A 27,963-nucleotide genomic window follows, 5' to 3' on the forward strand; every position below is an offset into this window, starting at 1 on the left:
CAACATTAACACACCCAATGTCCTAATTACCTTTACATCATCCAAACGAGTGTTGTTATGTTGTACTAAATTTTATACCAACACTCCTTTATTTTTTTGGATCCCTTCATGCGCAAAGAGTTTCAACAGACAGCCACATTCTGATGCGTGGTATCTGTATGAATTTCGAAAAAAAAAGAACATTTTCGTTTACACGCGTTCCACACTACCAGAACGTCGCGCACCGTAAAAAAAAGTAGGTTATGGGAATCCCCGCCATTTTTTTTTGATATTTTTATTGTTTTGTTTACAAAAAATAAGCGATTAAAGTTTTGACAGCACACCGCCAGATACTTTTAACGCTGCAAAAGAGCATAATGTTCAAGAGAATTTTAATAATTGCACTATACAATATGTAAATAACTACTAACATAAATAATTGTTTCATTAATACTTAGTTTATTTGTATATAATCAGTAATGGATGATCTTGGGTTACTACTAGCTGTTTTAATGTTAGCAGTAAGCTTACTTTAAAGTTATTAAAACACTCATGTGATACTATTATCATTCAAACCCTCATTCGTGTTTTAATAGCCCTTATTACACAACAGTTGCATAAATAACTATCACAATATCATTTGATGTGCTGTTGTGGAGAAGATGGCTATCAGATCGATATATCTAAACGTGGCGAGACGACTAAACTAAAATGAAATATTTAATGCACACCCCAAAATAATTAAATATAACAAAAATTGGGAAAGAAAAAGAGAACATAAGAAGCAATTGGCTTAAGAGCTTAAGGCTTAGGCCTTTTCGCTTAAGAGCGATTTCTACCAGGTAACCTGTACTGAAGTAGTTTTAGTTGAAAAGATAACAGAAGGTGGTACTATCGATATACATATCATTTAAACATACACATACAGTAAATAATACCAAGAAAAGAACTAATGAATTTCACAGTAATAAATAAGAATTAAGGAGCACTTATTATGAAAGGTCAAGGTTTGTGATTGGAGAGGTTGAGCCATTCTGATTTCAGTGGGAAGATAATTCCATAAGTTAACAGTTTGCACAGTAAATGAATTATGAAATGAAGAAGGAAGTTTTATGAATAGATTAACAATTCTGCTTAAACTTGTTATTGATATTATATATTAATATAATTTATAATTGGTCCATGTGAATAAAGATCCAAGATACCCCAAGGTATTTTTAAAAGAAACTCAAGCAGGAGATGACGGATATCTCAAGTATCGTAGATGATTACCAGCAAACGGTGAAAAAACGGATTTGAAATCGACATCCAATGGATAGTGTATGGCACTATCCAGTTGTGTCCCATACATTCGGAACTCATATTAATGTTCAGAGTTGTAACTCTGTAAAATCTATAAAATACATTTGTAAGTATGTAAATAAAGGAACTGACCAAGCATCGCTTACCGTTCAGGATTTTGATCAGGTGACGAAATACCAATAGTAAGTAGTAGCGAGACGTTTCATCAGTAACTCTGAAGCCGCCTGGCGAATATTTGACTTTGAAGACTTTGCAAAAACTCTTTTGTACGTTGAAGTTCCAGCTTATTACGTATGAAAAAAAACCACTTTGAAAGAAGAAAAAAGGTAATATTGTTTCAGGCTATTTATGAGTCAAGAAAGATCAAATTTTAGGTAGAGTTTTATACCGTGCATCCCAGAAATACTGAATGTGCGTCTTCTCTTACATGAGATTCTAGGTCCTACATCATTTTCTGTTTAGAAAACTGTTGATGGAGTGATTCATCCAATACTTAAAGCAGTATGCAGAGCACTTGATCTTCTCGAAGATGATGCTAATTGGTATCGCATTCTGGAAGCAGATTGCATCTCTGATTGGGGGAATCAGAGATGCAATCTGCTTACAAGATCCGGGAGCTTTTTGCTATTTAATGTTAGTTCTCTGTCATGTTCTTTTTGCTATTTAATGTTAGTTCTATGTCAGGGTAGTCACCCTCCAAAATTATGGGAGAAGTATCGAGATTATTTTGCGGAAGATATTAAGAGAGAGATGGAAATAATGAGCTGAGCTGTTGACGTTATTTACAACAAATGTTGAGACATTTACTACTTGAAGATATTGTTATATCAATGTCTGGAAAAACACTTCTTCTGTTCGGTCTCCACTCTCTACTCTAGATGAAAGGTTTATTGTCACCAATCGTCAATATTTGCGTGAAGTGGCTTACGACACCGCCTATTTAAGTAGATTTGTAGCAGAAAATGCTTCTAAATTAAATCTAGAACAGGAAAAGGTTACAGGAAATTTTAAATTCGATTATATCTGATTCTGGGCAGTTGTATTTTGTTGATGCTCCGGATGGCATTGGGAAAATGTTTTTAATCAATTTGCTGCTTGCGAAAATCAGGAGTGAAAAAAACATCGCTATAGCCGTTGCTTCTTCAGGTATTACTGCGACTTTGTGGAGGTAAGACAGCTTACTCTGCCTTTAAATTAGATTATTACGAGTCACCACTTTGTAACATCTATAAACAGAGTGATAAGGCTCATTGCTGCGAGAAGCAAAAATTATTATCTGGGATGAGTGCACTATGGCTCACAAAAATAGTATTGATGCTCTAAGCAGACTGTTCCAAGACATTGGAGGTTGCGACCGAATTATGGGGGGAGTAATTGTTTTCTTATCTGGTGACATTAGGTAAACTTTGCCTGTTGTGCCACGAGGAATACCTGGTGCCGATGAAGATGAAGTTTAGGCCTTTATCAAGTCAAAAATTTTATTGCCCTTTGGTTAAAGTTCTATCTTTCATTATAAGTATACGTGTTCATCTTCAGCCAAACTCGAAAGCAGAAGAGTTTTTACAAATACTGATTGATATACGTGATGACAAAAATCAAAGATGGAATCACCTTCGCTGACAAAATATATCCTAGTATTGACAAAGCTGGCGACAATTGTAGTTCATGGTTAAAGGAGAGAGCCATTCTCACACAAACCAATGAACAAGTCAATTATATTAACAACTTTTTGCTGGATAAACTGCCAAATGAGCAAGTAAGATATGAATCGATGGACAAAGTACTGGAGGATGAAGAAGCTGTCCACTACCCTGTTGAGTTCCTACACACTCTCAATCCACCTCAGGCTCAGCTCCTCAATTTAATTCCGCCAAAGTTATGTAAGGGTACCAGGCTTCAAGACAAGGTCTTACACAAAAAAGTGAATTGGAGCCATGGTTTTTACCGGAAAATATGAAGGAGAAACTGTATTCATTCCAAGGATTCCACTAATTCCATCAGATTACCACTTCGAATTTAATCGTCTGCAAGTTCCTGTCAAAGTTTGTTATGCCATGACGATTAATAAGGCACATGGACAGAGTTTAAAGATGACTGGCATTGATTTACGAAATGACTGTTTCTCTCACGGTCAACTATACGTGGCATATTCAAGAGTAAGTTCACCTGACAGCTTCGTCAACAAATTGGAAAAACGAAGAATAATGTAGGTTTATAAAGAGGTTTTAAGTATTTCATTTTCTATTTATTATTTTTTTTTAAACTTTTTGGATATATCGCTAAAGTGGTTTTTAATTCAATTATTTTCAATATTTTATCATTACAATAGATACCTATTTTATTTTGAACTGAACAACGCCACTTTTTAACAATTTCATATTTTATTGTTATAACTGTCAAGTTGTGACAATGTTTATTTGGAATCGACTAGTTTCGGACTTCGAGTTTTGAATAGTTAAAGTTAATAATGTCTCGCGAAAGTTTTAATAGTTCAATTGTTACAAACGTGTTGTTTATTACGCGGTCACTGTGACAAAAGGCAAAAATGAATTTCGTTTAATTGAAAATGGTTCTCAAGTAGAGACAACTCTGCGCTTAGCTCGAAGCGTTTTGTTTTAAAAAACGCTTGAAAATCTGATGTAATGAATAGCAAATGTTCAATTTCACGTGAACGGCCACAAAGACAAATCGAAGCCATTACTCAAGATTAGCTATACGAATACTTGGTTATTGTGAGACCAATTGAATATATTCTTGTTTATGTTTTGATACGTTTTAATTGTTATTTTTACTGCTTATTTTTAATGATATAAGTATAACCTTTTGTGTTATTTCAAAAAGAAAGGCTAACTCGGCCGATGTTGTAATTCCATTTAAATTAAGAACTCCACCTCCGTTCATTGTATGAATTGTCATAAGTAATGAAAAGTCTTTGAATTAATTATTTGTATTTCGAATAGATAGGTACTTCAGTTAGAAAATGTAGATTCCGGCTAGTTATCACTTACATAGCATATGCTAACCTTCACCAAAACACGCTGCATCTTATGCTATAAGTATTATTCCAATCGGTTCAGTAGTTTTCGCAGTATTCCCGAACAATAAAACTGATCTCCACTTATTAGTATAGATTTTACGTCAAGTTTTTTGGTGGATTTAAAAATCGTATACAAAGTCGTATTGATATAAAAAAATAAAGATTGAAAGTATGGGCAGCGATAGATAGGTACTAGACAAAGGCCCAAAAGAAGGGTGAAAACTTATTACAAAAGTAAACATTTCACAGTGTATCTTCTACGAAGAACCATTAGATTTTTGTTTTTGATACTAAAAAAGAAACATTATAAGTGACCATCACCTCCCATATTGTTTTGTTATACTAAAGGAATCACAGGGGCGTTATTTACGAGATCTTGAATACGTGATAATAATATGAACCTTGAAACACCGCGACTCTCCACGAAGGTTTGGGTTGAACCTCAAAGAAAATTTATTTATGTTAAACATATTGAGCTTTCGAGAGTTTCATTGCTAAACTTTGTATCTTTACCGTAATTCTAATTTGTCTGTGTATTGTACAGTTTTTTTTTCTCAAAGGACGTGTTTGTGAACGAATTGATTTGAACTCTAATAGTATAGGACTACAATATGACATAGATTCATAATGAAATATTTAAAGCGAAATTATATTGAATAATTGATTTAAAATCACTTATTATGCGTCTAAAATTCGACCACCCATTCGATGAAGCATGCCTCAGGTCTATGAAGAACGGGGGCAGGCTTTATAACCGACTTCAAAAAAGGAGGAGTTCTCAATTCGTCGGTATGTTTTTACCTCAAAACTTTCGACTGGGTGAACCGATTTTGACAATTTTTTTTATTTGAAAGCTGGTGCTTCCCGTGTGGTCCCATTGTATTTTGGTCCAGATCTGACAATGGCATCCATGAGAAAACCATAAAAGTCTTAAATTTGCTATACATAGGTATATAAGCAAAGTGGATGATAAATTTACGAATAACTTAATATCGCGCCAACTGATTTCGATGATTCTTTATTAATTGGAAAGGATATACTTCAAAGATAGTTTGGTGAGAGTTTGGTTAGGTTCTGATTACGGAATCCATGACAAAGTAACGGAACTCTTCAATTCTTAGGGGCAAATTAACGATACTCGGCCGAATCTTATTAATACACATATTTGGACAAATTGTTAGTTCTTCAAATTCACTAAAAATCAAAAAAATATTTTTTTTTTGACAAAAAACAACCTTCATAAACACTTTTCCAAAACAATACATATTACTATGCACTAAAAAATAAAAAAATAATTGCGTCTTTTTATATAATCTAATTAATTAATCTAATTCTAGTTACGATTATTGTACTTATGGAAGTCGGTGTCATCCAAGATAGGCTTGTAACTACATACATAGTTATAGGTGAGATGTGCTTGAGTTGTGAGGAGGCGAGAGGCGAAAGCGGGTCGCGGCGGAAGGACACCGATTCAAAAAATAACAATAATCGTAACTAGAATTAGATCAATAAATTAGATCAACAAAATACGCAATTATTTTGTTACTTTTTAGTGCATATTATATCTATTGTTTTGTAATAGTGTTTTTGAGGGTGGTTGTTTTTTGTTAAAAAAATTTCGCCACAAAGATAATGTCAAATGTTACAGATACCTAAATGAGCAAGTTTTGATCCAATAAGTTTGTTTATATTATTTTGAATATTTATGTCGATATAATATTGTGTACTTGTGCCTCTACGTAAGCACGTTAATTCCTATTAAGTTTGTATTATTAAGTAGAGGCAATCTGTACCGTTTTAATGTATTACGTAGAATTATAAAGGCGCTCGTCCCCTCTTACTTCTTATGATTTATTCATGAGCTACAACAACGTTACATTTGGCCATGTTTACTTGTACCTACTGGTGTCTGTACGCTCTGCTATGAAACATCCAGTTCTTACGATAATTTGTTTTTCTAGAGATTTGCCAGATGGAATTATAATTACTTAATAATTTTGAGTTAAGTTTAATTACAAAATGTTTTACTAATTGTTTGTTATCGGCTCCAAGGGAGTATTAATTTAAAATATCAATTTATATCATTTTGTTTAGACACACGCGCCTTTTATATTTTTCTCCATTTATTGTTCAAAACAAAGCATACAATTAAATTTATACATCTAAGTACGACAAAACCCCCTAAAGGGTTTATGTGGGATAGTTGGTATAATTATAATAATAGTATTTCTACACATTAATATGGTTGTTGTAATGAAGATCATTTTCAGTAAGTTAGTACATTTTCCGTTCATTTTAGTTATATAAATTTTGCAGGTTATCTAGAAAATCCATTAAAATATTAGTTATTATATTACTTATCATTCTTGTACCATGTGTATTGTGTACATGTTTTTGGTCTTTGGAATGCATGATCTCTTGAAATTTATTAAATTTCTTAAATTATTGCTGGGCCTCTGATACTCTATTTAAATTAAATATTTAACTTTATGGTATACATTAATAATCTTGTAATGTTTAAACAACATGCGTTTATCATATACAGTCGTGGTCAACTAATTAGGGACACTCTCTAGTTAAACCAAATTGTGATTTTATTTTTTATTTTCCAACGAGAGTATAATTAGTCATTTATGTGCCCGATTATACAAACAATAACAACTTCCTAAACATTAAACCTCTTTACAGTATAGCAGATAGATTATCACAGTGCTATTTGTTCGAAAAATGCTCGCTGGTCATTTAATTAGGGACACTGAGATATTGCGTTCTATTTTCAAAATCTGAATCTCAATATTTTTTTATTTCTTGTCCTATTGTTTCGTGGTAGCTTTCAAATATATATTTCAATCAATCTTGATTGCCGCCAAAACATATTGCCATAATCTTATTAATTTTAAGTTTTGATAACTATTTTGAAGAAAATGGGCAAAAATAAAAGTTGCGATGCAACACTACGAAAAATCATCATGAAGTTTGTCGAGCGTGGTTGGTCATACTGAAGGATACCAGAATATTTAAATTGTTAAAAAACTATGGTATGCAATGCAACATTTCAGGCGCAACAACACAGCTTTAAATGTGCCAAGAAAAAAAGGATCGAGAAAAACAACTCCGCAAGAAGATAGAATGATAACTAGGTTAGATAAGAAAGATCCGTTTCTAGGCTCTGTTTTAATTAAACACGAAGTGTTTGGAGCGGACGAAAGAGCCGGTGAATCAGGAGGACCGTTAGACGACGTCTGGTAGAAGCAGGGTTGTTCGGAAGAGTGCCTCGCAAAGTACCGTTGTTGAAGAAAGAACATAGAAATGCACGTTTGACGTTTGCTAGTAAATATGGACATTGGACCTACGCTCAATGGCAACATGTATTATTCTCTGACGAGACCAAGGTTAATTTGATTTCTTCAGATGAAGGCAATACGTACGGCGTCCTGTAAAAGCGGAAATAGATCCAAGATTCACAAAACAGCAGGTGAAACATTAAAATGTGGGGTTCATTTTCTGGACGTGAAGTGGTACCTGTGAGGAAAGTTCAGGGTAATTTAGACCAACAAGGAAATATTAGAGGAAACTATGATTCCCTACGCTGAGGAACATCTCCCTATTATATGGACGTTTCAGCAAATAGCCCGGACCTCAACCCAATCGAGCACCTTTTGGCACGAAATCAAAAAAAAAGATGCCACTTATCGTACCTCAACTTTTTTTATAAAACTAAAACAACTTTGATATAAGACACTTTTTTCTATTTATTTAATCTTTTATATATTTATATCTGACAGCCATTTATTGCACAATAATTGTACCAAACTATGCATATAATAGTTACTGACAAATCAATAGGGTTTTATATTTATATGTACCTACATAACCGGTTTTTTCTCTTCACTATCTTGAATGTCCCTAATTAGTTGACCACGACTGTATATATATATATATATACATTAAGAATATTTTAATTAGCCAATAATTTTAACTTTGCCTATATTATTATATTATATTCATTTAAGCAAATAAATCGAACAACTTTGAAAATTCCAGATTTTATATAAAATTAAATCTAATAATTTTTGGCGTCCGGAAACATTATTAGATGTGTATGTTGTATTTTATTATACTGTGACGCAGTAGAACGTATCTCGTCTAACTGAGCTACAAATAAGAAATTTATACACGAATCTAAAAACACATATTAATATTTTCTTTGTTTAACGTGTGTTTATTTATGTGTGTAATACACACACATAAATAAAATACTTTTTAAAGAATTAAAACGCGTGGTATTATTATTATTTATTATTATGTTTTATGTTAGGTTTTTGCATAAAAGTAACATTTAATTTAATCCGACGTTTCGTGACCTTTTCAGAGCACTATTACAGGGACAACCGCTTTTACGCAAAACCCTAATGTACAAACAGTTACAATTATGCGCGTCTTAATTCTTTAAAAAGTATTTTATTTAAACATATGTTAAGTAACATCTACAAAAGCTCTTCAATTCACTACTACAAGTACTAAATTGAAAAGCCACAAAACAACAATATATTTACTATAAGTTCGTTCCAACTTCGCTTCCAGCCACTGGGAGAATTTATAAACAAATATATCCAAAGGAAAACTTGTTTGAAGTCGCAAGAAGCCAATCCACAACGGTTATTCGTGATATTTCCAAACTAGAACCTTATTCGCAAACAGCCGTCCCATAGTCCCATACACAATACACAATACAGTGCGAAACGAAATTCGAAGGATAGATAATATTGTTGTGAGAAATAAGGCGAAAGGGAAAAAATATAAATTGAATAGTCGAATACACGCATCCCGGTATTACCATAAAGGCACAGGGATCAAGCAGGATTCTTCTACGAACTTTTTTATTTTCATTCCACCTCTAAATCTCGCAGGAAAGCTCCGCGAATCTGCAAATGTTGATTTGATGATGTCGTCCCAGCTCCGTATACGAGGATCATTTTACAAGTGAATCTTGTGTAATTGTCTGTTAATACTAATAAACTATTTTGTTTACTGTGAACGTATTGTTTACGTGCCGATCTTATCATAGAACACATTTCTTTTTAGAGTGGGCAAACGAGTAACAGACTCACGTGATGGGAAGTTGGAAGATGGCAACCAGCCGTGGACATCTTTTGGAGATCTCTTGACATGAAGTACGCTCTTTGATTGGACCTCTCTAAGTCGTATCGGTTCGGGAAAACTGCGGCCGGTAATTGATTCCACAAAGTGGCTGTGAGAGGCAACAAATTTCTCGCAAACGTCAACATGATGCGGGTGGATTTTCGCATTTTGACATAATGTCCGGTTGTAAGAGGGGGAATGGCAGCTGGCGTCCTTAGGTGTCCCACCTTTCCAAAGGCACACCCTACACGTGCCTAAAAAAGTAGACTTGGCACCCTGGAAAAGTGTCAAGATTATGATTACTGCACAGCCATATTTCTAGACATCAGTCAAGCATTTGACAGAGTCTGGCATGATGGCCTTCTTTATAAAATCAAGCGGAATTTTCCTCATTGCTTCTTCCAAATCATCATCAATCACCAAGTCATATTTGGCAAAAAGATGCTTTGAGGTTAGATATAACGACGAAGTCTCACCAATGCATGAGATTAATCAGGTGTACCTCAGGACAGCATTCTGGGACCAGTGCTTTATCTTATTTTCATAGAAAACTTACCACCCTTGATGAAGTTACCACAACAGCTACATGTGCAGACTACACAGCGCTCCTATCTATACATGAGAAACCGCAGACAACATCTGAATAACTTCAATGAGTGTCAGAATATACAATAAACTGCCCATTAATTGAAAATGATTAAATAAAAGATTTTTTAAGAAAAAACTTAAACACTGGTTACGTGAGCGATTATTTTAAACGACTAATGAATTTCTGAATGCGATTAATGTGATGACATGAAATGTGAAACGTTTTACTACCAATTAATTGAGCAAAATTTATTAATTTTTTTATTTTATATTATTATGTTTATTAAAATTTTATTGCTCCTGACATATTTCATCATCCAAATTTGTTGTGTTTTGCCTAGTTAAACCTGGCGAAACGTATGAAACTTTAAGATTGTGCCACCGTAACATACCATGTTTTGACGCAAATATAGTAGATTAGTAGCCAAGGGCTGTAAAGCATTGTAATTGCAGCCCGAGATATTTAGGTTAAAGTTCGAGTGTGCAATTGATGCTTACACCCGGGCTAACTACTCTGCTTTACATCTCGATTGTGAGGTAAGTAGAAAAACACCGGCATTACAATAATAAAACATTTTATTAGTTAAAATTTATAGTGAAATGAGAACAACTTTCAAATTTTAGGGGCAGGTGTTTTTTGGTTATGTTAATAGTTTGAGATTGTGATATTTGTTGGTCATGCACAAAATCTGACGGGACGAAGTTTTCTTCAGCAGAAGTTGATGGTTGCGGATCATATCTTTAGAAAGATGTTTTATTTATTGAAAGCTGAATAGTTTCCGTTGGCAATTTTACTTTTATTTTGTATGGAATCTTCAATGTAACCTTGCTGGATTTCCACCCACCGTGCCTTTTTATAGTGGTTAAGTTAGCCCCAGCATCGGCTAAAAGTGTAGCCGAAGCAATGATCTGTGTACAATTCCGGGTTTGCTAACTTTAAATAACTTGCGATTTGCTTCGGCATACTTCTGATGGTATTTTTTCCAATAACGTATGTAAAGTTAATGTAAAAATTTATTATTTAATTGCCTGATTGATCGCTTCATTCCCAATCTGTGGTATCATTAAGAAAGTAATTTATGTTATAGTAACCTTTACCACACAAACGTTTTTACACAATTCTTTTGAATTTCGTAAACCATTTGTTTTGAATATATTCTGAGATCTTGTTGTAAAAGCATATACAACGCCCCACAAAAGACTTACTTACTCGAATTATCCTAGTAGTAGCATTAAAGTTTATGTCTGTTCCTTGTGTATTTACATTACGGTTATGACAGTTTCTAGCAAATTCATTTATGTGCCTATGAACATACATTACATGATCAAGAATATATTGAGAAGCAATACTCAAGATTTGTATTTCTTTAAATTTTGCTCTCAATGATTTTTTATGACCTATTTATAAAAATAGCGCGAATAGCCCTCTTCTGCATCACAAATATTGTATCAATATCGGCAGCGTTGCCCCATAGCAATATACCATAGGACATAATACTATGGAAATAACTAAAGTATCTACGTCGGTTATTTGTCGAATCTTTTTAACCGCGTATGCTGCAGATCTAAGTCTATTAGCCAATCCGTTAAGTTTAACTAAGCCTTAATTATAACAGGTATTATAATGCAACCTAGCCTTAATATTATATTAAAACATAATTATATATGGTATTCGTTCAAGTCAAAGATCAATAAATATCTGGCCTCACGCGATACAATTAATAATGATTAAGAACACAATGCATATAAAACAGGTATAATGCTCGTACCATATCAATAGTTAACTGAGCGCCGACGAGGGCTAGGTTTTGGGTGGAAAGGATCAAAACGGGATTAGAGAGACGACAACCAATCAAGGGTAACTGGACTGTTATACCTACACGAAATAAATGCGCCACATAAAACTTTAAAACGGCAAATTAATTCTGGACTCAATATTGGAAGTGTTAAAGCTTATTTTGGTGTGTGCGTCGAGTTTATTGATGTTTTGTTTGGAAGGGAGGGTGAAGGCTGCGGGTTAGAGCGCTGCCTCCGCAGACAATCTTACGAGTTAATTGTGTTCCGTGCCTGAAGCTTGACTACAGAATAATATCTTGTACAGAGAACGCTGGGTTTATATTGATTGAGGCATGTTCGCTAGTTCATATTGAGTGTGTCTTGTACGATCTTAATATCAAATACACGACTAACGAAATGGTAACATACACGTATATGTGTTGTCATTATAAATAATAAACACACACACACACCCACACACTTTGACACAAATTATCTTGCTCCAAGCTAGGCATGTACATGTACCTACACAAATACGTATAAACATCCATGACTCGGAGAGAATATAAATATATATATAAATGTGTGCGCCTTCCGGGATTCGACCCCGCGGGGACCTCTAGCTCAGTAGGCAGAGTCACTAACCATTGAGCTATAATATTATGGTCGTCAATTATTATTATTATTTAGTGAAGTGCTTCTTTCATGTTTGGTATTTTTTTGTGGAAGAGGATGACAAACGAGCACACGTGTCACCTGATGGCAAGTGATCACCGCAGATCATACTCTCTAGTAACAACATCACAGGAATCACAAGAGCTTTTCGCACCTTATAAAGTGTCGAATAAATGTACATATTAATTAGAAAACGAAAACACATTGGTACGTGATAGACAGATAGATAATAAGAACCTACTAACTATGAAAGTTCTTTTAAAAATTTTAGTTTATCAATATAATGGAAATTAACATATGTACGGTGCCAAACGTAGCCATCTTATATAGTTTTGCACTAAGATATTATCTTTTAAGATTACATTTGCAGTAATTTTTCATTGATGATGAACACTCATGTGTATTTATGATAGAACAGATTTGTGTAACAACTAACAATGATACACTGTTCAAAACATTTGACTTGCACGGTAAGCTTGTACATTATAGCTTCAGTTTATAAATGCGATGCTCAAATAAGTTATCTTCTTACAAATTCTTGGAAATGTGAGCTTTATTTTGACAACCTTCTTCGAGATAAATCGACATTACTGTACTGACCACTTACGTGCAGGCAGCGGTAAAACTTTTATGAAAATCCATATCTGTAGTGGTTTTGCGGCTAAATTAATTACATACTCACATCACATAATTTGAAAAAAAAAAAAAACAAATACAAAAAAAAGATAGCTAGCGAAAAAAAAAATTATGTCAAGTTTGAGTCGGACTCGCAAACGAAAGGTTCTGTACCACCATATATAGATATAATATCAACTTTTTAAAATTAAAATTAAATGAAAAATGGTTCATTACATAGTAGTCATATCTGTCGTGTAATTTAAAAGTGAGTGATCTTTTACCCCGAAACATGGCAACCAATAAGGTAACTTATGAAAGGTCTTAATTTAAGTTTCGAACAATTGATTTTGATATATTGTATTTGACAAAATGAGTTCAATAGAAGACAATGAGTGCTATGAACTTCCTATAACACCACCTAAAATTCAAAGGCGGCAAGAGCCGTTTAGTTTGATGTCGCGCATTACTTGATAAAGTACTAGCCACAACCAGGTATTCAATGGCTGAGAAATATACGCGCCTTCCTTCCAAGCACCGGAATGCGGGTTTGTTTCCTACTGGGTACAAGTCATTTTTGATCGCATCACATTTGAGTGTGTTCCCGGAATAATGAATTGTTATTCAATAATATTAAGAGAGATATGAATTGTAGATTTTAAGATACCGAAGTTGAAACTAAATAAATTGCCTATTACATGTCTTGGAGCATTATTAAAATTCTCTGATGAAAATATAACTATTGATGGGCGGTAGTGGTCCCTAGAAGCAAGTGCCCAATTGTTTGTCTGTTGGTGAGTTAAATCAAAATAATTTCTATGCATTCCAACATATCTGACCCATTTTGATGACATTTGCAGGATATTTTGAAATTAGCTCAGCAAATGTCTACGGCGAAGCGTGAAAGGCTGGTAAAATATCTAACTCAATAACCCACAGCAACTTTAGACCTGAACACATTGTTGTTATTGTCAAAAATCGAAAAATATTATAAAAAAAAAACAGAATATGCGACGTCTGGGAGAAGGCTATGTCTAAACAATCACCATCATGTTACGATATGTAGCATAAATAAATCATTATTACATATGGTATTTGAAGATTCGAGTGGAGGGCGCTGAAAATCAAGAGGGAAATTCCGTTTAGGGGAAGAGGGACGGACGGGGGTAGGGTGTGAGGGAATGAAGATTTACGAGCGGGGCATAACGAGGGCTAGATGAGGCGTAAAGAAGCCCAATTCCGCTTATTATATCTATACGCCACAATATAAACATAATTATTGAAGTAATTACGCAGTTAATGTACTATATATTAGACGGGTAAGATTAGAACTTTTGAATAACGGCAACATATATTTGATAATGTGTTCTTGTGACTAGATAAGACTATATATTGTGTAGGCTAAACTCGAGCTATTTGTCTGTCGGCGGCGGTATAACATTAATGGCATTGACAAATCAAAGTGATTAAGAAATCACACAAGTACAAAAATCAGATTTTGCTTAATCGGGATTTTTCAATTTGAAATACCAACTCGTCCTCGTCTTATTGTTGGAAATATTCATGAAATAGTTCTGTTTGTAGAAGAAGTGTCTTCTTTAATTTTTATAGTTAAACGTAGATAAGTATTTGTTAACGATGTAAGCCGTGCTTTTTCTAAATTGGCTTGGTGAAAACTATTTATTACTGAGTTCAAAATGTAAATGGTAGCATTTGTTAAGCCTAATTTGAAAGAGGTAGTTTCACCTCTTAAATGTTTATTTATAAAAATTAAAGATGAGAATATAGAGGTGGTCCGTTATATTATTATATTTGTGGATATAACACTGGATTATAAACTTCAATTGGGACCTTATATAAGCAAGTTTTCGTACAGACTTAGGTATGTGGCATATACTGTGTCAGAGAATCATCATCAACTAACAGCCGTGTAATTACTTTAGTAACTTTCACAGCATCATATCATATGGCGTGTTGTTGTGGAATAATGCTTCAGATATTGATTGCATCTTGGTGCTGCAGAAGAGGTCTGTCCGTGCCTTATATGAGATGTCCCGACGTGAGTCACTAAGGCCCCATTTCACTAACACTGAATATACACTATCCCAGTATAACTCTACTCTGTCAATTTATCCGATAGTTAATTTCAATTTCGTTTCACCACATTAGTCTATACTCTTATAGTCCACGATATTTTACTTTCGCATAATTATTCAATTACGTTGAACGAATGAATCGAATGAATGCGTAATGAATGCGTAATGAATGCGTAATGAATGCGTAATGAATGCGTAATGAATGCGTAATGAATGCGTAATGCACTCAAGTAAAGCTTTTATTTTTATAAATTGTTATTTAATATTTAATTATTTATTTTAATAATTATAAATATTACATCTCAAAAGGGTACTTGGCAGTGAAATTGATTGCTCATTATCATTTATATTGAGTCTCTGTTACTATTTATTATTACTATTATATTCACAGAACCGTTTAAAGAGATTATCTGTTCTGTGATTATATTTATATTGATCAAAAAATATATTATATATTAGATATTAATTTTGAAATTAATGTTCAACTGTTATTGTGAGTGGATGTTATTTTTAAGTCCATATAGTGCAAGTCGCATCATTACAACAATTACTGTAAGAGGCTCCTTTGCACAGGATTCCGGCTAGGTTATGGGTGCGACAACGAAGCCTTTTCCTGCCGTGAAACAATATTGTGTATGCATTATTGTGTTTCAGTCTGAAGGTCGTCGTAGCTAGTGAAATTACTGGGAAAATGAGACTTAACATCTTATGTCTCAAGGTGACGAGCGCAATTGTAGTGCCGCTCAGAATTTTTAGATTTTTCAATAATCTTATGCGGCTCTGCCTTGTAATGTGCAGGGCGTATCAATTACCATGAGCTGAACGCCTTGCTCGTCTCATCCCTTATTTTCATAAAAAAATCTGAGAGTGGGCTTGAGCCCCACACCTAATATAGGTTTTTTTATAACATTATGTTTTAGTTTTATGAATAAGTACCTAAAGCATTTAATATAGATTAATTTTTTTTTTATTTGGATTAGCTGCTAAAATATAGTGTTTATGAAAAAAGTTTCACTTGCACCGTGGTTTCATAAAACCAGACAATTACTTTTTAGTTTGCATATTCTTTTTGTTATTGTTTGTGTATTTGCTTTGTGTGGGTGATTGTTATTCCTATAGGTGATGGCAAAAAAATTATGCTAAGCGGTAACTATTTTTACATCGCTCTTAAAATTTATTGTGTTTTTAATATAAAAAATTATAAATTGCCTTCAGGCGATTTGGCTGTGTATTAATTTTATTTGTTTTAATCTTATGTGTTTTTTTTTGTGTACATCTATATCTATTTCTCTGTTACTCAAGCAGCTTATTCATAAGTACTTCCATTTCAAAAGAGTAGTCAAGTGCCGGTCTCACTGCCCTGAGTTAACGAGGGTTCAGTGTTGACGAAAGCAAAAAGATTGTAAATGAAATTATACATTAATTATTAAAAATTACATTTTGCTATCAATATTCATCTTAAGGCTATACAATAAAATAGATATAAAGTCTTTTATTCAAAATACGTAATGATATCACTTATTGAAAGTCAAAACCTACCTACCACCTATTCGAAAAAGTATGCCTCAGACCTGAGATGAACGGGCGCAAGAAACTCAAAGGGAAGAAAGAAATCAAGAACTCTTATTTTTTTCATAAAAAATATAATTATAATGTAATGTCGTACACTAGAACTTATTATTTAATAGCCTGAGGGTGGTCGGGCCATTCTCAATCTGTAGTTTCATTAAGTAAGTCACTTATGTTATAGTAACGTTTACCATAAAAATGTTTGACTTAATATTATATTTCATTCTTTAACTCTAACTATGGCAAGGAAGACGATGGTGTAACACACTCCGCAGTCTATGTTAAAGTCAGCGCTACTGCTAACGTTAAATTTGACTTTAACTTTAACTATAACAGCTGATATGATGCAACCCAGCCATACTTTATATTCATTTTCCTAAACGTCATTCAGAATCGACTGAGCATCGCTAATTTTTTTTAGGAGCTTTATCAAGAATTGACTAGTTTTTGAACTTAGTGACTAGTATGAGGTGCTAAAGGTCCGATAGCTTGTTTAGTTATATCCCTAACTTATTGTGGTCACTGAATACATTGATGGCTCAACAGAGTATTCATGTATTTTAATTGTTTTGATTTAAAAGCTTTATTTTTTACAGCTGATAACTTTTTGATGTTAAATTAAAAATAAATTATAACAATAAGGGGACAAGGCGATTAGGATGTTCAGCTGATGTTTATTGATACTCCCTGCCTATTACAATGCAGTACCACTCAGGATTCATGAAAACCTAAATATTCTGAGTGGCACTACAATTATACATGTTAAGTCTCACTTGCTCAGTAATGTCACTAGTTACGGCGCCCTTTAGACCGAAAAACAATAATGCTTACACATTACTGCTTCATGGCAGAAAAAGGCGCGATTGTGGTACCCAAAATGTAGCCGGCATATTGTGTAAAGGAGTCTCCCACTGGTAAATGCCCTTAGTCGCCTCTAACGACACCCTTGGGCCTGGGACTGTGACCTATTTTGTCTATGCCACGAGGAAGCACAGGGAAAAACATTCAAAAGGACGTTTGTGTCCAAAATGATAATTAAAATACATTCAATTTGATGTTAAATTGAACTATTAACAGCCTGTAACTTTAATTTATTACGTTTTGTTCTGACTACGAATTAACATAAGCCATTTGGGGCACATTTTGAAACAATTACCTCGAGCCCGATATCGCTAGATTAAGAAAGTCCACGCTAGGAATGAGGACGGTCGGGAACGATGCTTCTAACGGCTATACTCAACAAATTGCGGACCTTAACGATCGCATAAAACTCGACGCGTACTTCTTATACACCACAGATTCTGCTCAGACTTAGTTTAGGATTAATGGTGTAGAAAACAGATTATCATTGGCCGGATTTCCATTAGTGTGGACCCCTGCCAGCGGCGCGTGAAAAGACCTCCCGATAGGAGACACTCGCAGATATTATTTTCCACACAAAAGAGCAGCGATTCCCAATTTAATTCTATTAGGTTGTGTCGCGTTTGAACGACAGTACAATAAACTCGTGCGAGTTGTTGACATGATGTCTTTCTGTAACAAACAGAGCGAGAGCCGATGTGTTTTATATTATCTATTTTGAATTAAGGCGTGGTGGGCACAATATTATTTTGTAAAGTTGTAGAAACTGTTGTTATACACTAGCTACTACTAGGTACTAGCAGTACATAAGCAAGGAACAGATTATAATCTATTTGAAAAGTAATCATGACGCGTGTTTTTTTTTATATCTAATAATAAAATGCTCGCAAAATACCTTTATTTATTTATTTACGGTGTGTGTGGATTGATGCATCTACAATAACTCTTGTTTTTACGTATTTATTTACATTTTTTTTTTACTCGTGTGGCATTGAGCATATGACATATATTGTAACTGAAATGATTTGTATGAAGATGAAGGTGTAAATTGTTGAGTGGCAATAGAGTTTATGCTGAGCTTATATCAAACGATTTATCTCGATTTTCGGCGAAAGTACAAGTCCTATGGAAAAAAGTTATTTGGTTAAATTGTAGGTAATAAAAATATCTACAACTTTTGTCCTAAAACTTTTTTGACATAACCTCAATTTTTATGTGAAAAATTCAAATAACCAAGATTTGTGTTATTAGAACCGATATAAATTCCGTAGTTCACTCATGTATATAAGTTAGCTTAAAATAATAATACAATAAATAGAAATATACGTATATAATTTAAAGAAGGTCTACAAATTTCACAAAAAAATATACTTGTATTATTAAATATTAACCGTATTAACTTTTTTTGTTGTTATTTATAGTACGAGGTGTATTTCGATATCCAATATTTTTGTTTATTATTAACAAGTAACATTCAATCTTGGGGTTTTCGAGTACGTACGTAATTAAAGGGTAAATTTTAACAAATACCTCAACATTGTAAATGTAAAAAAAAATCGGATTCGAGAATTTTTCGTTTCTTTGCATTTTTTGATATCATGTTCTATTGTAATGTATATTTTTTACACCATTAAAAAGTAGAGATTTCAATGAACAAAAAGCCCACCGACCGTCACACATCACGATGTCGAGGATGATATTCTAACTTGTGGCGTGTCGTGCGAAGGTGAAATTCGGCGGCAGGAATCAGGTGAAACAGCTATTCAGAACACTCCACGTGATAAATGCGGTAGAAGACACACAATGAAGCGACGTCTCTCTGCAACGCCAAGTGATCCAGCTGTTCACTGAGCACTGGGTCCCCGACAAGTTTGGTATTGAAAATTATCTCATGTCCTTTTCAGTTCTGGTTCCCGTTTTCGCTCCCATTTCCAACATATTATATGAATCTTATTTTGACGAAGGATGCTATGGGAAACTAAACCTACTATTGGTGTATTAATAGCTCACCAACGTGAATTTTAGTTTTCCCAAGCTCTATTCTGTCGCTGTACCAAATTTCATCAAAATAGGTTCAGTAGCTATGGCTTTAAAGCGTAACAAACAAACTTACATTTACATTTATAATATTAGTAGGGATTGCTGTCATCTCTGGTCTGGCGCACCCCACTATCAGCTCGAACCATTTTAAAGGGCCGGCAACGCTCTTAGTATTCCTCTGGTGTTGAAAGAGAAACAGGCTGCGGTTATCAGTTACCTTGAGGTTACCTTCAGGTACGCTCGTTCGAGCTCTCTCACCTGGCCAGTTACTACGATAATTAAAGTTTATATTATTTAAAAAGTATTTTATTTAGGTACAGCTACGGTACATTTAAATATAGTATAACGTATGCAATGAGTTCTGGATGACATTACGCTACACAACACGTAAGGTCGCGTTATAATCAACATTAACACCCGAGTCGTGTTGGCTGAGGGCAAACATGATATAACCCAAGGAGGCTCTGATATCTCTTCATGTTACCAACACACGTAGATTTCAGACCTCAGTGACTAAGGCAATCCTTGATAAAATAAAAAAACAACATTACTGTTTGCTGCCATAAAGATAACCAATGACGTGTGGACCAGGGTCGGCCACCGAGAACATGTTCTTATGTAATTTGAAACTACAACGAGAACAAATAAAACACACTCTAATTACACGTGAGCAAATATCAGAACTCTAAATGACTGCTTTGATAATGATAAAGAAATACGGCAATGTAACGATGAACTATTAAGAGATTGATATTAGTATTCGGTAGTGGGCTGGACACGTTTAACAGAAGGTGTTGTGAACCACTTAGCTGGTACTCAATCTGCATTAGTATTCGTTTTATTTATCAAAAGCAATTAGGGAGTATTTTTGAAGTGAAAACTTCTTTAGCGGCGTTGAACACTTTTCTTAGGATGGGTATAAAATTTTAAACTCGCGTCGGACACGTGACCTGATTGAAAATTCGTGAGACAGTCGTTGAAATTTTGGATGAAATTTGATTTTTCTGAGAGATAAATATTGTAAAATAACTATTATAGTTCTGTTGTGTTAAATTTTTTTGTCATAATTGTGTACGATAGCGCCATAAATGAATATTGTATATTACCACTAGTACTTTCATACTGTGAAATGAAAGCAGTTCATGTGAAATAATTTCGTAACCATTCAAAATATTAATAAATACAACGATGTTTATTAACTATTCAACTTCATTTATTATTTTTAATGCCCAAGTTTTTACTTCTCCCGGCACTCCCGTAGTGCATCTCGCATTTTTTGTATTTTTATGTTAACCATAATTGTCATATAGTTTCGAACAGCAAATTATTACTTTAGATGTAGATTGTAGAAAATTGTATTGTATAAAATGATGTGGTGTACTTTGATAAATAAATAAAACTGGTGTGGTGTGCGTTAGACGTTCGACGTGATAGTCCGCGAAACTGGAAAAAAGAAAGAATCGAAAAGCGATACCGGCTAATCCCACTAATCGGAGCGCAATTGAAAAATAAAAATGTAGATGGCGGAATGATTCCATTTGGAGCCAAAACGATGCGACAAAATAATAAAAAAGGTACGGGTGGAACGGAATGGGCTTGCCCTCGTCGGCCGACGGCTAATATTGAAAGCAAATCCTCGGCTAAATCCTTAAAGCGCTTGGATTGAAGCACCTGGAAACTGTGTGTTTGCGCCGCGACCAGCCCGTACCTTGATTATCATTTGCTGGATTATTGTGTGCTTTGCGCTTAATGTTGCAAATTATCACCAACCAATTGTTTTGTCATTGATTGACAGATGGAAAACATTGCTTACTTTTTGATTTGTTTTTGAAAATTCCGACATTCTGTTTTTGGATCTTCATACTGATCAGGTCCTTCGTATTAATCAGCCTCCTTTGCCTGTCCGTCCGTTCGCGTGTCTGTCAGTTAGCTCTGTCTCGACAACGGTAATAATTCGATAGTTTAAATGTTCTCAAATTGTGTGAATCTTTTGCGTTTATACAAACAAATCTATAAGTCTAAAGAGTGGTCGTGGTTTTTCGACTTAGATACGTTTTGTAAGTTAGTTCTCAACTTGCAGAGGTATTGATTGAAATTCTTCTAGCTGTGAAAGGAATATGTCCAATATATTGATAGCTTAGGCTTCGATTTAAAATATTGGATGTTTGGGGATTTTTAGGGAAGGCAACAAAAACTCTTTTTATCCGACTTAGCGAATATTGACGTAACGTGTTAAGTCTTCTTAAGGAGGGTTAACTGTAAACAACTGTAATATTTATTACAAAACCAAGTAACTCACGAATCACTAAGATATGATCACTCAATACTTAAAGGCAAGACGCGTTTATGACAGCTACGTCTTACACTCGGGATGCGTAAGTCATATTGTTTTTGTGTGCATGCGTTGCAGGATATAGAGGCTATCTGTTCACCTCTTTTTTTTTCGACATGTTCATAGCTGTTACAATTTATTTCTAGACATATAAATTATCTAATAGAAATATCCAGAAATATCCTAGGATATATAACTACCATGTTCAGCATAAAATTATATTTCGATATACGAGTGGAATAACAATGCATTTAACAATAGATATGTTTAATACATTTGCGAAAACATAAAACAAAGAAAGAAAATGATCCAGAACCAGTCCGAGAATCCAAATCCAGATCCATTTCGCGGGAGTCAGTTTTTTTTAGAAAGAAAGAAAGATTTAAGATAAAAATTACCTATATATAATACACATATAATCACAATTGCGTTATTTATTCATTTATTTAAATGTAATGATGTATTTAACGCATTACGTATACATTTATAAAACATTCTTAAAATTCAATTTATGTAAAAATATATATTATACATGTACAATACAAGTCCAATAATATTTCGCACTCTTAAATAGTCATTTCATCACAAGAAAAATTGTGATGATAACTTTTAAATTAAAAGCCTTCTTCGAGCATTTGTAGGTTATATATCTACAGCATGAATGTAAAAGAGCACTAGTGCGGAACATCCTAGCGAAACTCTATAAGAAAAAAGCTATTCACTTGATCGTATGAAACGTGCAGTGATTGATAGATTGACAGAAGACGGCTGTAATCTTTTGTAAAAAACGAAGATAGCCGAAATCCACTACGTTTAAAGCAACTGCTCGCTTTCAAACCTAGCCGGATACTTAGGCGCCAATCACCATGCTGTAATTACTACTATTTCAAACTTATGTCAAATCATTGCACGTTTCATACTAAACTAAATTTGAATTTTTGCATAGGCAGTGCTGCCTCTTATTACGAAGTATTTACTTCTCTGATGCGGAAAAGCATAGCTTTCACACAGTATGTAAAAGTCTAATTTTTGAATAAAATGTATTTAAAAATAATTGTTCAATTGTAGATATTCACATTGATAGAAATGTATACACTACGAGTAAAGTAATGAATTCAAATATATTTTAAAGTAAAGCTAGTAAAAGAGGCACGAAATAAAATACACTATATAAAGCAGACTAGATCGTAATGCATAGGTAATGCACTATCTACGACCACGGATGCAATCTGTCTCCTGTTCGAACCCGTCCTCGCTAATATAAAATAGCTTACGTTCAATTTATTCCCATTTTTATCAAATACATAAAATACAAATTATTATCAAATTTCAATAACTTATCAACCTGCCTGTTTATCATCCACTAAGTATTTGATTATTTATTACTACTTTTGTAATAATTAATAAATGAAAGTTTTCAGAAGTTATGGACATTATATATTAAGAGTTAATTCCTTTTTTTTGGTTTCTTCGTTTTTTTGGTGTCCAAGGCTGTCTTAGCAAAATTTTTAGATGAGATACAATGAAAATATTTCGTTGTTTATTATAGCTACCATAAACCGATTGTTACTTTTATGCACATATTATACACATATTCAAGAAGTTTTTAAGAATAAAATATATTACCAGTGGGAGGCTCCTTTGCACAGGATGCCGGCTAGATTATGGGTACCACAACGGCGCCTATTTCTACCGTGAAGTTGCCTGAACTGTGTTTCGGTCTGAAGGGCGCCGTAGCTAGTTAAATTACCGGGCAAATGAGACTTAACATCTTATGTCTCAAGGTGACGAGCGCAATTGTAGTGCCGCTCAGAATTTGTGGGCTTTTCAAGAATCCTGAGCGGCACTGCATTGTAATGGGCAGGGCGATCAATTACCATCAGCTGAATGTCCTGCTCATCCCGTATTTTCATAAAAAATATATATTTTATAATCAATAAAATATTTTATTAACAAATAACCTTTCTTTACATTATCATATTAATATATAAACAATTTTAGTAATAACCTATGCTTTTGTTAAGTTAAGCAATGTAATATTAAACAGTTCAATTTAGATTAGCTTATGTTATCACTTATGTCGGGCGTCCCAAGACACACACTTTTATTTATAATCGCTAATAAAATGTTCACATTGCCTTTATTTATTTACTGTATGTGAGGATGGATGCATCTACTTTGCGAACTCAATAACTTTTACGTTTTTACATATTAATTTACATTTACTTGTTAAAAGGCATAAAAGCATTTATTTTCTCAAAATTTATTCCTTTAGAATTCTTTTTGATGTCATTACTTTAGATTTGTTTTTGACTAACTTGTATAAGACATTTAGTATTGGACGGTTGCATCACTTTGCATAGTATATTGTAATTATTTATTTATTTAATAGGTACACAACAGAATTACAACAAATACATAATTTACAAAAAAAAAACACCGTCAGCTAAATACACGATAGGCTGCAACTCCACAAGGGTGTATACACAGCATGTTTAGCAGAACTAAATACCTATTAAAATATGATAAACTAGCTTTAGGTTATGTAATATTATAAAAGAAAAAGACAGAAAATATATATTTGGACTAATTGACGTGAATTATTATGATAAGATTTTATAAGTAATTTAAACTAATTAAGGAATTTATATAAGCTAGATTTCCATTTACAAACAAATGAACTGTGGATGTCAGGTACTTACTGATTACGAGTAATACAAATTCTATAGACAGGGTTATGGAAGTACACGTTATTATTACAGAACGGAATGGTAAAAGGCTGTTCATGTCTTAGAGACTGATTGGGATCTCTTAGATGAATATCCTACAAGAGGGTAGTAGATTTTGTGGCATCGAGTATTTTGAATAAAGTCTTTAGGCCATGCAATTTGCGACGACTCTCAAGGCTCAGTAACTTGAAGTAACATAGCCTTTCCTCATATGTAGCCAGCTCCCTTTTTAGACCAAACCTAATCGTCAATACGCGAAGAAGACGTCTTTGAATAGACTCAAGCATATCAGTATATGTATTATATTGAGGTGACCAACCAATGGAGGCGTACTCGAGTTGGCTTAGGATTAGCGACTTATAGAGTAACAGTAAACTATTGGGTGACTTGAATTCTTTAGTAGCTCTACATATGAAGCAAGATAGCTTATTATATTTCTTGGCTATTGTTTCATAGTTATATTTAAAAAAATAAAAAAAAAACTACTTTAAAAAAACCGACTATAAAAATTAAAGTAATAAATTAATAAAGATTTAATTTAATACACCTCTTATGCTAACCTCATACCTTTAATATTAATTAAATACTACCTATTGATAGGGTTTAAGTCAGTGCCTACCCCTTGGGTTGTTTTGTTCTAGACGAAGCTATCCCGCTCATAGTCACGCGTGGCGAGTGTAGGTACCTACCTGCTATTACATTTGGCTTGGCACCGACTTCAAACCTATCAATAGGTAGTATTTTATTAATATTAAAGGTATAAGTTAAGAAGTAAGTAAGTTATACGCAAATCGAGTAGAGTATTAAGATCCAATTTTAAATTAATACAAACAGTTTTAATTCGACTAAAAATTTTAAGGTAAGAGAGATAAGAGGGAAAAATTTCTTAACCTAGGGATCAGGTCATTAATAAATATGACAAACATCAATTGCCAAAGATGGTATCCCTGAGGGACGCCGGATATGATAGAGACTCGTCGAGAGAGAAGAATTGAAATGATTTGTAAAACTATGAAACTGTTGAAATTATATGTAAATGATTGATAATTAAGGCTCAATCTTTTCCGAAATGGTAAAAAATATAAAAAAAGACAACTATTGACATTACCAAGTGTCATAGGATGTAAACGACGTCCAAATATGAGGACTTACTTACTCGTAATAAGCACTTGACTGACTTCTACAAATGTGGCTACAAACTGACTACTGAATTACAGATTATCTCTAGAGATAGAAGGTTTAATTTCTGTGCCACGTATATTATCTTTTATAATGTTATGCAAGAGGACTAGTGTACGGGTCACCCGATGTAAAGTAATCACCGTCACCCACATACCCGTGTGCAACAGAGGAATCACAGAAGCGTTGCCGGTCTTGTATCGTGGGGAGCTGCCGAAGAAATTTTTTGTCGTGATCTGCCGCCGATTTCCAATACCACAAACTTAAATACCTTTCATCGTCACCATCTCGAAGAGTTGTACCTACTGCATACTGCATGTTGAATACAGATTTTTTCACATAAAATTATTTTTAGGTTGAATAGATGAAATGCACAAAAGTTTTGACGTAGTTTATAATAATCCGAGGGAAATAATAAAACGGTTAAAAAAGCACAAAATATTAGTAATCTGTATAGCCTTTCAATATATATTCTTGACATTATTATGTACGTTCCTATGCACATAAGTGAATTTCCTAGAAACCGTCAAAACCATAATGTTAACACCAAGAACAGACGTAAACTTCAGCTAAGTGGAATTAGTAAGTCTTTTGTGGGGCGAAGTATATGCTTTTACAACATGATCCCAGTAAAAGCTCAAAACAAATGTATTACGATATTCAAAAGTATTGGTACTAGATGTTTATGTGGTAAAAATTACTATGACATATTGCATTCAAATGTTTCGAGGTGATGCTGGAGACCTGAGATGACAGCAATACCTACTCTATATGAGGCCGGACCATGCGCTTTGTAGAGCGTTAAAATGTGCGCCGGCTTGAAGTATTGCCGTGCTCTGTTTATGACACCCAGCTTCTTCAATTTGTCTTCTGCTCCTTCCAAATGACCGCAGAATTCCAATACTAGGTGAGGCATTAAGGGTAGTGTTCTCGAAAAGCGGTGTACTCGAAATACGACAAATGGGGTTTAATTGCGGTAAACGCTCAAGTTTGAGTCTTCTGAGGCTTAAATTGGACATGGTTCATTTTACCCCATACCGCAAACTTCTTAAGAGAGGATTCGATAGAAGATACAAGTTTCTTCCGGCACTGGTAGACAATTTCCCGAATTGACATACCGGACAGACCTGCATGGCTCGTGTATACGGCATCACCAGTACTGTCGCCTGTATAGCAATGCACGTTGGAGGTGTCCGACATATAATTGATATGCAAAAAAAAAAGAGTGTTGGAGAAAGCACACATAGCCTTGGGGATCTCCAGCGTTCACGGGCTTGCGGTTTATCAAAGGCCTTAGCTATATCAAGTCTAACTGTCAAGCCTTTTTCTTTGCTTTCAATAGTCGCCGGTCATCTTTTTATTAGTTACACCTTCTGGTTACAGACGAATAAAAAAAGAAGGACTCCGCGCCATGATATTAAGAAGTGAAGCAACATTACGACAGAGTGTGTGCAGTTCGGGGGATACCAGATAACAAAAATTCTTTCCCGTTATTAGTCATAGTATTGTATAGCCGCGTTACTTGTTTTGATTTTTTAATATCTGATTATCAGATTATTTTCTTAAATAAAAATAAATATCGGCATATTATGAGTAAATAAATAAATTACATAAACAGTTACATTTGAAAGTAAGGATTGCGGGTTTGATTCCTGTGCCAGTGTATTGTTTGTAGTATCTTTGTTTTAACTGATATAAAAATGACGTACTAACGTTTCTTATTTTTAAGAATACCTACACAAAATTCATTCTTAAATTCGCTTTTTTGCCACTGACGTAGTATCAAATAAGTAGATTTTTAGAGAACAAACCTATGTTCTTTATAATGCTGTTCCCAATATTCAGTCTATCTCTTACTTGAGATAAAAATCGTAACAATCGTTGACTTTTCTGTCCTAATAAACTTATCGACGGTAACTCACCGTGTCCGTACACGCTGTTTGTCAATGGGACGACGTATAGCTTACCAGCGATAGAAGTTTGTATGAAAATTGCAATTCACGAGTCCCAATATAAGGCGATAAGAATGACTTATCGGGTATA

Source organism: Leptidea sinapis, chromosome 7 (assembly GCF_905404315.1).
Source record: "Leptidea sinapis chromosome 7, ilLepSina1.1, whole genome shotgun sequence".
Lineage (NCBI taxonomy): Eukaryota > Metazoa > Arthropoda > Insecta > Lepidoptera > Pieridae > Leptidea > Leptidea sinapis.